The sequence below is a fragment of the Emydura macquarii genome, unplaced genomic scaffold, assembly GCF_026122565.2.
Source record: "Emydura macquarii macquarii isolate MOO-44397 ecotype Brisbane River unplaced genomic scaffold, CSIRO-AGI_Emac_v2 contig_1253, whole genome shotgun sequence".
NCBI classification, from domain to species: domain Eukaryota; kingdom Metazoa; phylum Chordata; order Testudines; family Chelidae; genus Emydura; species Emydura macquarii.
Genome location: NW_027131390.1, coordinates 55,019,498 through 55,029,048, shown reverse-complemented (window position 1 = coordinate 55,029,048; position 9,551 = coordinate 55,019,498). Strand labels below are relative to the sequence as shown.

General features: G+C 45.9%; 1 long non-coding RNA gene across 1 annotated transcript; it reads right to left on the bottom strand.

The window, feature by feature from the left end:
• Positions 1 to 1,942: 1,942 nt before the first annotated feature.
• On the bottom strand, positions 1,943 to 7,791 carry LOC137154090 (uncharacterized). Its single transcript, XR_010920065.1, has 3 exons — positions 7,623 to 7,791; positions 2,823 to 2,943; positions 1,943 to 2,729 (listed from the first exon to the last, which is right to left on the bottom strand). It is a non-coding gene; the product is annotated as an uncharacterized lncRNA (long non-coding RNA).
• Between the last annotated feature and the right edge of the window lie 1,760 nt (positions 7,792 to 9,551).

The following is a 9,551-nucleotide window of genomic DNA, read 5'->3' as shown; positions in this document are numbered from 1 at the left end:
GGAAACCTTGTCTGTGCCTGCTGTGGGTCTCCTCCCCAGCTGCACTGGCCACGGGCAATGCAAGCACCCCTCCCCATCCCCAAGCCTCTCACTCACCGCTGTCACTCTACAGGTTAGTGTTAGGCACACCCCAACTGGCAAGCACTCTGAACATCTCCCTGGAGCATCCACAGTCCCTGGTCCACTGGACCCTTGCAGTAGTCACAGATTTGCTGTTTCCACAGAAAACAGTACAGCTCAGCTTATCAGTTCCACCTCACATCACCATTCCACTTCACCTAATATCTGTTTCTAGTGAAAAGTTTATTTAACAAAGCACAGGATTTCAAGTTGTGTAATAGAAGTATTGGAAACAAATGGTAACATATAAAACATCATAACACACTCTAGAGCCTAGACTTCATTAATAAGATAGGCATCTCTTGTAGACTATTGCTCACCTAAAATCCTTGCAGCACTTGATAATCAGGCTGGCTGTGAGCCTCCTTTCATGACAAGTACGCTGTGTCAGCTTGCCCCTCAGCTGAAGGATTCAGTGTGTTTCTTGCCCTCCCTCCCCCAATCCCCTGCCACCCTTCAAGATATACCAGTCCAATCCTTTGTTTTTATTCATCCTTTACTCCCTGCTGTTAGTTTCATCTTGTAGATTTCACTACTGGCTTAGTATCCAAGTTGGCATACAATACACAAATATCCAAATGAGCAGACAGGGAGATGCATCTGTTACCTCCACCCTCAAGGGAACACATCTGAGGTAGGACACCTCCTGGTGCCCTGACTTGACTCCAAGACCTTAAATAGCATAAATTTTCAGTATAAATACATAAAACTTCTTAAATATTATCCGTACATACATTTCACAATGATTGATAACCAGCAGGGTACTGGCTCAGAGTAGGGACCTTACATGCCATCCTTCAGTGAAAGATCTCTGTAAAACCTTGGGCACCTCCTGTGCCCTCTGCCAGCCTGTACCAAGGGGTCCCTAGGTCACACAATGTATACATGTTGAGTTCTAGAATACCCCCTGTCCTGTTTGAACCCTGTTTTGTTTTCAGAAGTGTATCTGACTCCCTAAGGGGAGAACACAGCACTTGAACCCAAAGAATCAGTTGAATCAACTGATGACATGCAATGTTATTGTGTTATAAAAGTATACTGAGTGAAGTCTTTTAAGAAATCTTGTGAAGTTTTAAACTTGATGGTCATCATGAGGTATGAATGTGTATATAGAAAACTGTGCTCATAGTTTGACTGCTGCAGCATTCACCACCTCCCAGCAGGACTGCCTCCCCAACCAGACAAAACTGGCTCCAAGCACCTAGCATTGTACAACCCAGGGAAACACAAAATGGTGGCCCATTACAGTTAATGGGAAGACATTGAGACTTCCTGGCTTCCAAGTGGAGAAGGAATTTCCCCAACTGTGAATAACCATTAGTCACCATAGTCTGAAAAATGAAAAACAAAAACTTGAAAACCCCATTAAAAAGGAAGGGTTTGAAATTAAATCTATCCAGAAACTGAGGGACAGTCACTTGATGGGTGCTGTCTGTGAAATGCTGGACCCCCTCTATGGCAGGAGGTACTCTGGGAAACTGTTCAGAGGCAAAAGATAACTTGTATTAGAAAAGGGAGTTGATCTAATTTGAAAGTGTAAAGACCAAGATTGTGTCTAAGGTTATTTTTGTGTAAAATGGATACGTTTGCTTCCTTGGTTAGTTCATCTTTGAATCTGTGATTTTTCTATTATATAAACTGTTTATTTTTATCTTAAGCAAGTCTCTGGTGTGCAAACCATGTGGAGTGGGTAGGCCAAAGCAAACTAGTGTCTGGGAGTGTTTTCACACCTTGGAGGAGGTGATGAACCAGATGGGAAAAGCCCGGGCGTCTGGTAGTGAAGAACTTGGAGTGGACAGATTTGGGGAGACTCGGGACTGGATGGGGGTTTGGAGTCACCCTGCAAGGAGTAACCAGACTAGTGAAGCTAGGGTGAGCCATTTATGCTTGTAGGGTGGCTACCAGCATCAGGGCTTGGATTCATAGCAGCATAGGATTAACCCAAAGTTACAGAGCAGGCAGTGACTGAACTCTTTATTGGTTTGGGTGGTCCCCAAGACGTAACATAGACTTATTGTTAGTCAATGCAATTCACCTTGCAGGGCAGGAAATTTCTCGCAGAAAAGGTGGTGTGTTAAGGCTTGGGGACAATATCTGTACAAACACTCCTCAGCAAAAATCACCCATATGGGCACAGACAGCAGCATCACATTCTTAACGGCATCATGAAAGGAATGGCTTAAAGCAAAATCTTTCAAATTGGTCCTGGACTTTGGATGTCTCAGGTTATGGATTACCCAACTTGACACATCTTGGACCTGATTTGCATAGGTGTGTTGTTGAGCTGCCATAACCCCAAGTCATTGGAAGCTGCGGGTACTTAGAACCCCTGAAACTTAGGACCAAGGTACATTAGGTTGGGTACACAACAATTCCACCATCCTGACGCAGAAGCTAGCTTTGTAAAACATTGGCCTAAATGCCTGAAATAGCTGAGGGCCAGCTTTGATACCCTTATCATAGCACCTTCCTTGAGTGACCCCACTGATTTTTCAAGTTTCCCTATCACTTTGCTTTCTCCTTCATTTTAGCTGCTTCCCATTTCTCCACCTTTGTCAGCCGGCCTCCTCCATATGCATGTTGCTTGTCATTTTACTTGGAAAACACAACTGTAAAGCATAATTAGTGTTAATGATGTGAAAGATTGAGTTTCTTATTTGTATTAATTGCTGATTAATGCTTTAAATATCTCTAGTACTTACAAGTATTTGGAGTGAGATATATTCCATTCTGTAGTGTCTTCTCTGAGGGGAGGCTCTTACTGACAGGCATTGACTCAACTGGAGCATGCAGTGAAGTTGTTGATATGCTCAGGGTCTGTTACTACAAAAACAAGGAAAACACTGAAGGAGTTCGTGTTAGGGGGAAGAATTACTTCACAGCTAGCACTGAGCAAAGATGTGTGTTTAGATTTTAAATACAACTGCCACTGTTGAGCTGGAGGGGACTTGCAGTGATCATGTGAGAGCCCCTCGTTAGCGTAGAGACTCCTGGGGCCCAGTGGGGGAGGATCTCAGCTTTCAGCTAAAGAACCGCACACATGAGGAAGTCTCTAGCTCTATCTATCTTTGCAAGGATAGCCTGGGAAACAGATATAAACGGATTGCTAGGGCTCAGAGGAATAAGCACAGGGCTCCACTTCTTCAGGAGAGGCCTGGACAATTCCACTAAGGACAATTTTGATGTAGCATGAGTCATTTAAATTTGAGGTGTCATGCATCACACTGATCCTGTCTACACTTACCTCTGGGATTCAGCGGCAGTCGACGGGAGTTACGCAAGCTACACAAAAAACTTGTGTGACCCCCGTCAACGTCTCTGCTCCTCTTCTGCACGCCGTCTTCCCTGCACTGCACTGACAGGAATCGCGTTCCCGTCGACGCAGTGCTACACCACTTGCGAAGGTGGTCTTAGTACGTCAATTTCTGGATCGACCGAGAAGGTCTTCACTGACTGTTCAGTCGATCCAGAGAAGTCAATCTGACCGCGTCAGTGTAGCCATAGCCATAGTATCATCTTACTTACAACACCCCCCAAATTCTCAGTCTAGCTTTAAACAGAGCAGTGCCATTACAGTGGACAGGAGTCAGTGACATGTTGAGGAGCCTGGGAGGAGTGGGAAGAGAAATTGTTACACAGGCCATCTCAAAAATGCCAAGGTCAGCTCTGCTTGTTAACAAGTGTTCCGAGGCCTCATCCACAAACGCAAGTTCTGGGATGGGGAAATAAACTGTACCAGTATCAGACACCAGACATAACTGTACTCATGCCTGGGGTTGTGCTGGTATTGCATTTAAAATACATTATGTCTTCCTCCCTCCCCCAAACTGCCGTAGTTACACTGGTACAAATGCTATATTTGGACCAGGTCTGAGGTTCAGAACACAGTTCAAATCCAACATGAAGTGTGCGCATTTTTTTTTATATATATTGCTGCTTTTAATCATTCTTAAAGTATTAAATCAGTCCCTGTATTCTGGGATTAGTTTGAGGGGGTCACATTAGTGGAGAGAAGAAGAAAGGAGGTTAGAGTGGGAAGGCATGATTGGAAGAAGTTAATCCCTTCTCCAGGCTTAAGGAAGAGAATATTCTCAGGGCTCAGGATAGAGTGAAAGTCTCCTCCCATCCACACAGTACCAAACACAAGTATTTATCACATGCATCCCAAAGGAATGGTTAGAGCCTGCAATAGGGAGCAAATACTGTCTCTTTGCAACCTGAGCAGATGACTGAGGCCAGGTGGACAATGGATCCTAGTGCATGGGGCTGTTGAATGTGGGTGGGGTGACCACCAAGGGGGCTGACAAGACAGGAGCTGTGCAAGTTTCACCTTCCCCAATGAACAGAGGGATTTTTAAAGATTCAGAGATGAGCCATACCTGCCAATAGTGGGGGAGCAGAATGAGGGCAGTAGCTTCAGCATATATTACTGAGCAAGCTCAGTATAAACCATGCAGAAAATGGGGGGGGCGAGGGAGGGAACGTGACCCCGTATGCAAAAAATTTCAGTGGCATACACCATTCCCTATCACCATATAGGCTCCCTCGAGCGGATCCTGCGAGAGGGTGGTCCCCGCACTCCCCTCACTCCTAGCCCTCCGGTGCTTTCCATCGGGCCCCGGCCCCGTGACCCCCCGGCCCCCTCCCCCTACGCCCCGAGCCGGCTGCACGACTTGCAGCCGGTTCTTTTTCAAACCGCGCCGAGGGACCATCTGTACACGCTCGTGCTCCACACCATTCACTTCCTCGCCCTCGTGTCCCGCCCTGACACCAAGTGGCGGGACCTATTACCATCTGCGGAGGGCGAGGACCCCCGGTGGGCCAGTCTGTATTCCACCTTGACTCCGCGGCCCACCGGGGACATCAGTTGGCGGCTCCTTCACGGGGCCGTGAGCACGGGCGTGTACCTGGCGCGGTTTACCCCTGTTCCCGACGCCTGTCCCTACTGCGGCGTGAGGGAGACCCTGGCGCACGTCTACCTCGAGTGCGCCAGGCTGCAGCCCCTGTTCCGGCTCCTCCAGAACCTCCTCCTGAGGTTCTGGCTGCACTTTTCTCCGCACCTGTTCCTTTATGCACTCCCTATCCGTGGCCCCACAAGGTCGCGGGACCTCCTGGTCAACCTCCTCCTCGCCCTGGCCAAACTGGCCATCTATAAGACCAGGGAGGGGAGGTTGGCCGGGGGGGCGCTTGGCGACTGTGGGGCCTACTTCCGTTCCCTCGTCCGCTCACGGATCCGGGCAGAGTTCCTCTGGGCAGCGTCCGCTGGCTCCCTGGATGCTTTCCGGGAACAGTGGGCGCTGTCCGGGGTTCTCTGCTCGGTGCCCCCCTCCGGCTCCCTCTTTTTGGCCCTGTGACCCCCACGTCCCTCCCTGTTTTTCATTAGTTGCCCCCCGATGTCAGTTGTCTCCCGGGTCCAGTGACTCCTCCCCTTAGGCTGGGGGAGGGGCCTTTAGCCTTGCGCCCGCCCACTTTCCCGGGTTTTCAAATAGGACCATATAGGCGGTAATATGTCCTAATGCAGCCTTGTGGCTGGAATTGCTGAGCTCCTACCCTGAGCACTTCATGAAAGCTGGGGAAAGGCAGAGAAATCTCTTGCTATCAGTCCATGCATAGTTTCCCTGCATAAATCCTGTTTGCTCAGGCTCGGTGCAGGCAGGGGGTGAATTTCACTCCAAGAATGTTCAGGTTATAAGACAGTGTCATGGCAGTGACACCTGCTTGCTGTCCAGAACAGCTACCAGCCCACACTGGCAGTGAGGGGCCTCATGAGCTTTCCAATTAAGAGAATTTTATGTTAAAATATCTACCCCCAGGGTTTTATTTTTAAAGTATGAAGTGATCATTGACCAAACATCTGGGGACATCTCAGTCTCCATATCAGAGAGACACTGCTTTCAGGGAAGGTACCAAACTCTGGATTCAATTAATCCAAAGACAAACCCCTTCTCTTCTGTCTGATTGCTGCTCATGCTCATGGAGGCACCCTGACTACCGGAGATGGCTGTGAAGCTAATTTCAGGGGTCCAGATCTGGAAAGGTCTAATTTTGGTTGGGCCACAGCTGAGGAGACCTTCCAAGAACAAGTTCAGGACAAAGAAGACTTTGAATTCAGTTTCTCCCACCCCTTTGCTGGTATCTAGAATCACTTGGTGGGTTACATGGCACCAAAATGAACCGTGCCTCCTCCAGCCATACAGTCCACACCCCCTTGACACGTGACTGTCCTAATGGTATTTTAGTGCTTCTTAGCAAGGAATGGACACATTTTCCTGCCCGATTACCTTTCCTGCCTGATTGAATTTTTGTACATTTGTATTAGGCTCACAAGTTTCAAAGATAAATATATAGATTTCTTTTTAAAAAAATGCTTTTTGATCACCCTGAACAGAGGCCAAAGACCAGGTAATAAGAATGGGCATAAAACAAGTATGGGCAAGACATTCAATACGGATAATAAACAAGATTCTAAGACAAAACTAAGAGCCCAGGGTTCCTTAGCTCAGGCCAGAAAGGTGCCCACATATTCCCGCCAAGCACTAGCACAAGTTATTCTCCCTGATTTGCAGCAATTCTGATACAGAATGGCTACTGAACCCTACACCAGAGATGGCTGCATTTCAGTGGTGGAGGAATGATGGAAAGTCTATAAAGCACTTTGGGAGCTTTCAGGACAACAGGATTATTATATTTAGATTACATATATAAATCTATATTATGGTGCCTTCTATAAACATGCCATAGTAGTTTCTTTTTGCTAGCCCCGAGGCACAGAACTGTGAATACCTCTCTTCTCAATCTAAACCACATTGTGTAGTTAAGTAAGTACAGCCCCGTGTAGGAGAAGTCAAAAAAAAAAAAGAGTCACAGCCCTGCCACCATTCCTTTAAGAGGGTCCCGCATGAACTACCAGTGCAGCTGGCCAGTTCCCCAGGGTGGTGTGAAAAGGATGGGTGGGCTATATAGCCTCCCTTCCTCCATTTCACTTTTGAAGAGGTTAGCACCAGTGAGGCACTAGCCCTGACTCCCTTGGGAGCACTAGGAGGTAGACAATTACTTCACATGGCTGCTACCTGGTCTTTTGTCTTTGACAATCCCTTTCCATTCTTGGTTTGAAAATCCCATTTTCACTTTCTTTTCTCTTCACTACTTAACTCTACTCTCTTTGTAGCCTAACTACATGAATCTTCTCCCCTCACTATCTTAAATTGACTTAATTACTCAGCAGATTGCAGGCATTTGAGTGTGGTCGACTAGCCCCCACTTCTTCCTGGGCCTTCTCCCACTAAAGTATTATTGGAGATAATTCCAGTGTGCTATAAATGTACACAGCAGGTTATGATAAGAGGGCCTTGCAGGCTGGTTCTGGCCCCAGATATGATGCTAGTCTAGAAGGTCCATCTATGCTCATTAGCCTGCTAGCTTCTTATTTTTCCCAGGTAATTTTTAACCCCATCTCTGGCTTAGGCTGTTCCAATATAAAGGTGGTTCAAAGAGACACTTACCTTTCCAGCCTGGCTATTTTGTTTCCTCTTCCCTGCCTCTTTCATAGTAGGTAAGGAGTCAGGTCTCTCACTCCTAATCCTGCAGACAAGCAGGGGAATGAGATTAAGGGCTTGTCTAGAATAGGAAATTAAACCAAATTAAATTGTGTTAATTTAAATTCATTAAACCCGTGTGGAGGTTCCAACTGATAAATAAAGTAGCCTTAAGGTTTGTCTACACAAACAACTAGCCCACACCAAGGTGATGGGTGTATTTACCCCATACTAGCCTACCCTAGTCTATCTGTCTGTGTGGAACTTGATGAGGTGTATTAAATTTGTTAGAACCCTTTGGTCTAGTTCCATTTGAAACTGGACTAGCTCAAACTGCTGTAATGAACTGTTGACACAAGTCAGCAGGATCCCATTAGACCAGGGCAGGTGAGTATGGGGAGTAGATTCACACACACACACCCCACTTTGGTGTAATTGTTCATGTAGACAAGCCCTCAGTTAATGAAGTAATTTAGTGAATTCACTACAGCTAATTAAGATAAGCAAACTGAGGCTATTTTACTTACAAAGAAACCATCCACACAGGGGTTTAATGTGCTTTAACTCAGGCACTTTAAATTTGCACCTTTAGTTAGTTGAGCTTAATTTTCCTTGGTCACCTCTCTGCCCTTAATCCTCCTTCCTCAAACTGTAAGAAAAGAAAATTCACATATCCTCTCTCCTTCTCTCCACAGGCAGGAGTAACTTCAAACAGAACACTTGAGGTGTTACCAATTGGGTGAGCCTTCTTGGTTGCCTCAGGAACTTTCCCTGTATGCACCTAGTCCCAGTGGTAGAGGTATGCAATGTTCTGAGATGTTACTGTGTTCCCTTTCTCTCCACAGTAGCCATCAAAATGCCTACATTCCATGACCTGAAGAAGAGCTCTGTGTAAGCTTGAAGGTATGTCTCTCTCACCAACAGAAGACGTCCAATAAAAGATATTACCTCACCCACCTAGGCTCTTTAATATCCTGGGACTGACACAGCTCCAACAACACTGCATATATTCCAGGTTGTGAGCTCCATACAGTTTCATAAGGGATCAACAGTGTATGTCAGTTTAGATTCTCTTTAAATGCATCTCTGTACACAATATTAGTGAGGGCTAGAGGATTTTAGTGTTGTGGAAAAGGTGAGAAGAAATTTCCATAGCTATAGTGAAGGGAAGTAAATGGAATTGGGACATGAAAGGGTTAGCAACTGAAGTTATTGCAGCCATGCCTATCCCAACAGCAAGAAATGATCTGTAGCGTGTTCCCAAGCAGCCCATGACATCTACTATTGTTATTAAGAATGGGTGCTTTTTTTCTTGCCAGTTCCATGGATTCCTAAACTGTGTTGGTTTTGGGTGGTGTCAGGGCACAAGGTGATTTGAATTTTAAACACAAGGTATTCTTAGTGTGCTTTCAGGAAGAGTTTTTTTTTTTTTAAAAAGAGACTCGGTCTCTTGGGGGAGACAATATAGGACCTTGAGAAGTACACAGAAGAGAGAGAAACCATTGCTGACTGAAGTTGCTCAAGCACAGCTGCTTTTGCCAGAGTTCTCAGAGCAGAGCTGGGCCTGTGAAAATGTGAACTGGGCTGATGCTTTTACTATCAAATTCCCTGTTGAAGAGAAAGTATCGTGTACTGGTATTTTGTTCACAGGTATTCTATGTTCACTCTTTCAACGAAGGAATAGCCTAGGCCTGGAGCTCAATCTTAGCTGCTGAGGAACCATGACAGAAGCCTTAAAGGTAAGGCGACTATTTTCCAATATCAAAACCTAGGATGTTTTGTGGCAACATTTTAGGGCTGTGTAATCCAAATGAAATCAAGATTTGAGATGCAGTGTAAATTTTTTTTTTTTTTTTTTTTTTTTGCATGGTACACAGCAGGGTTTCAGATCTTTAT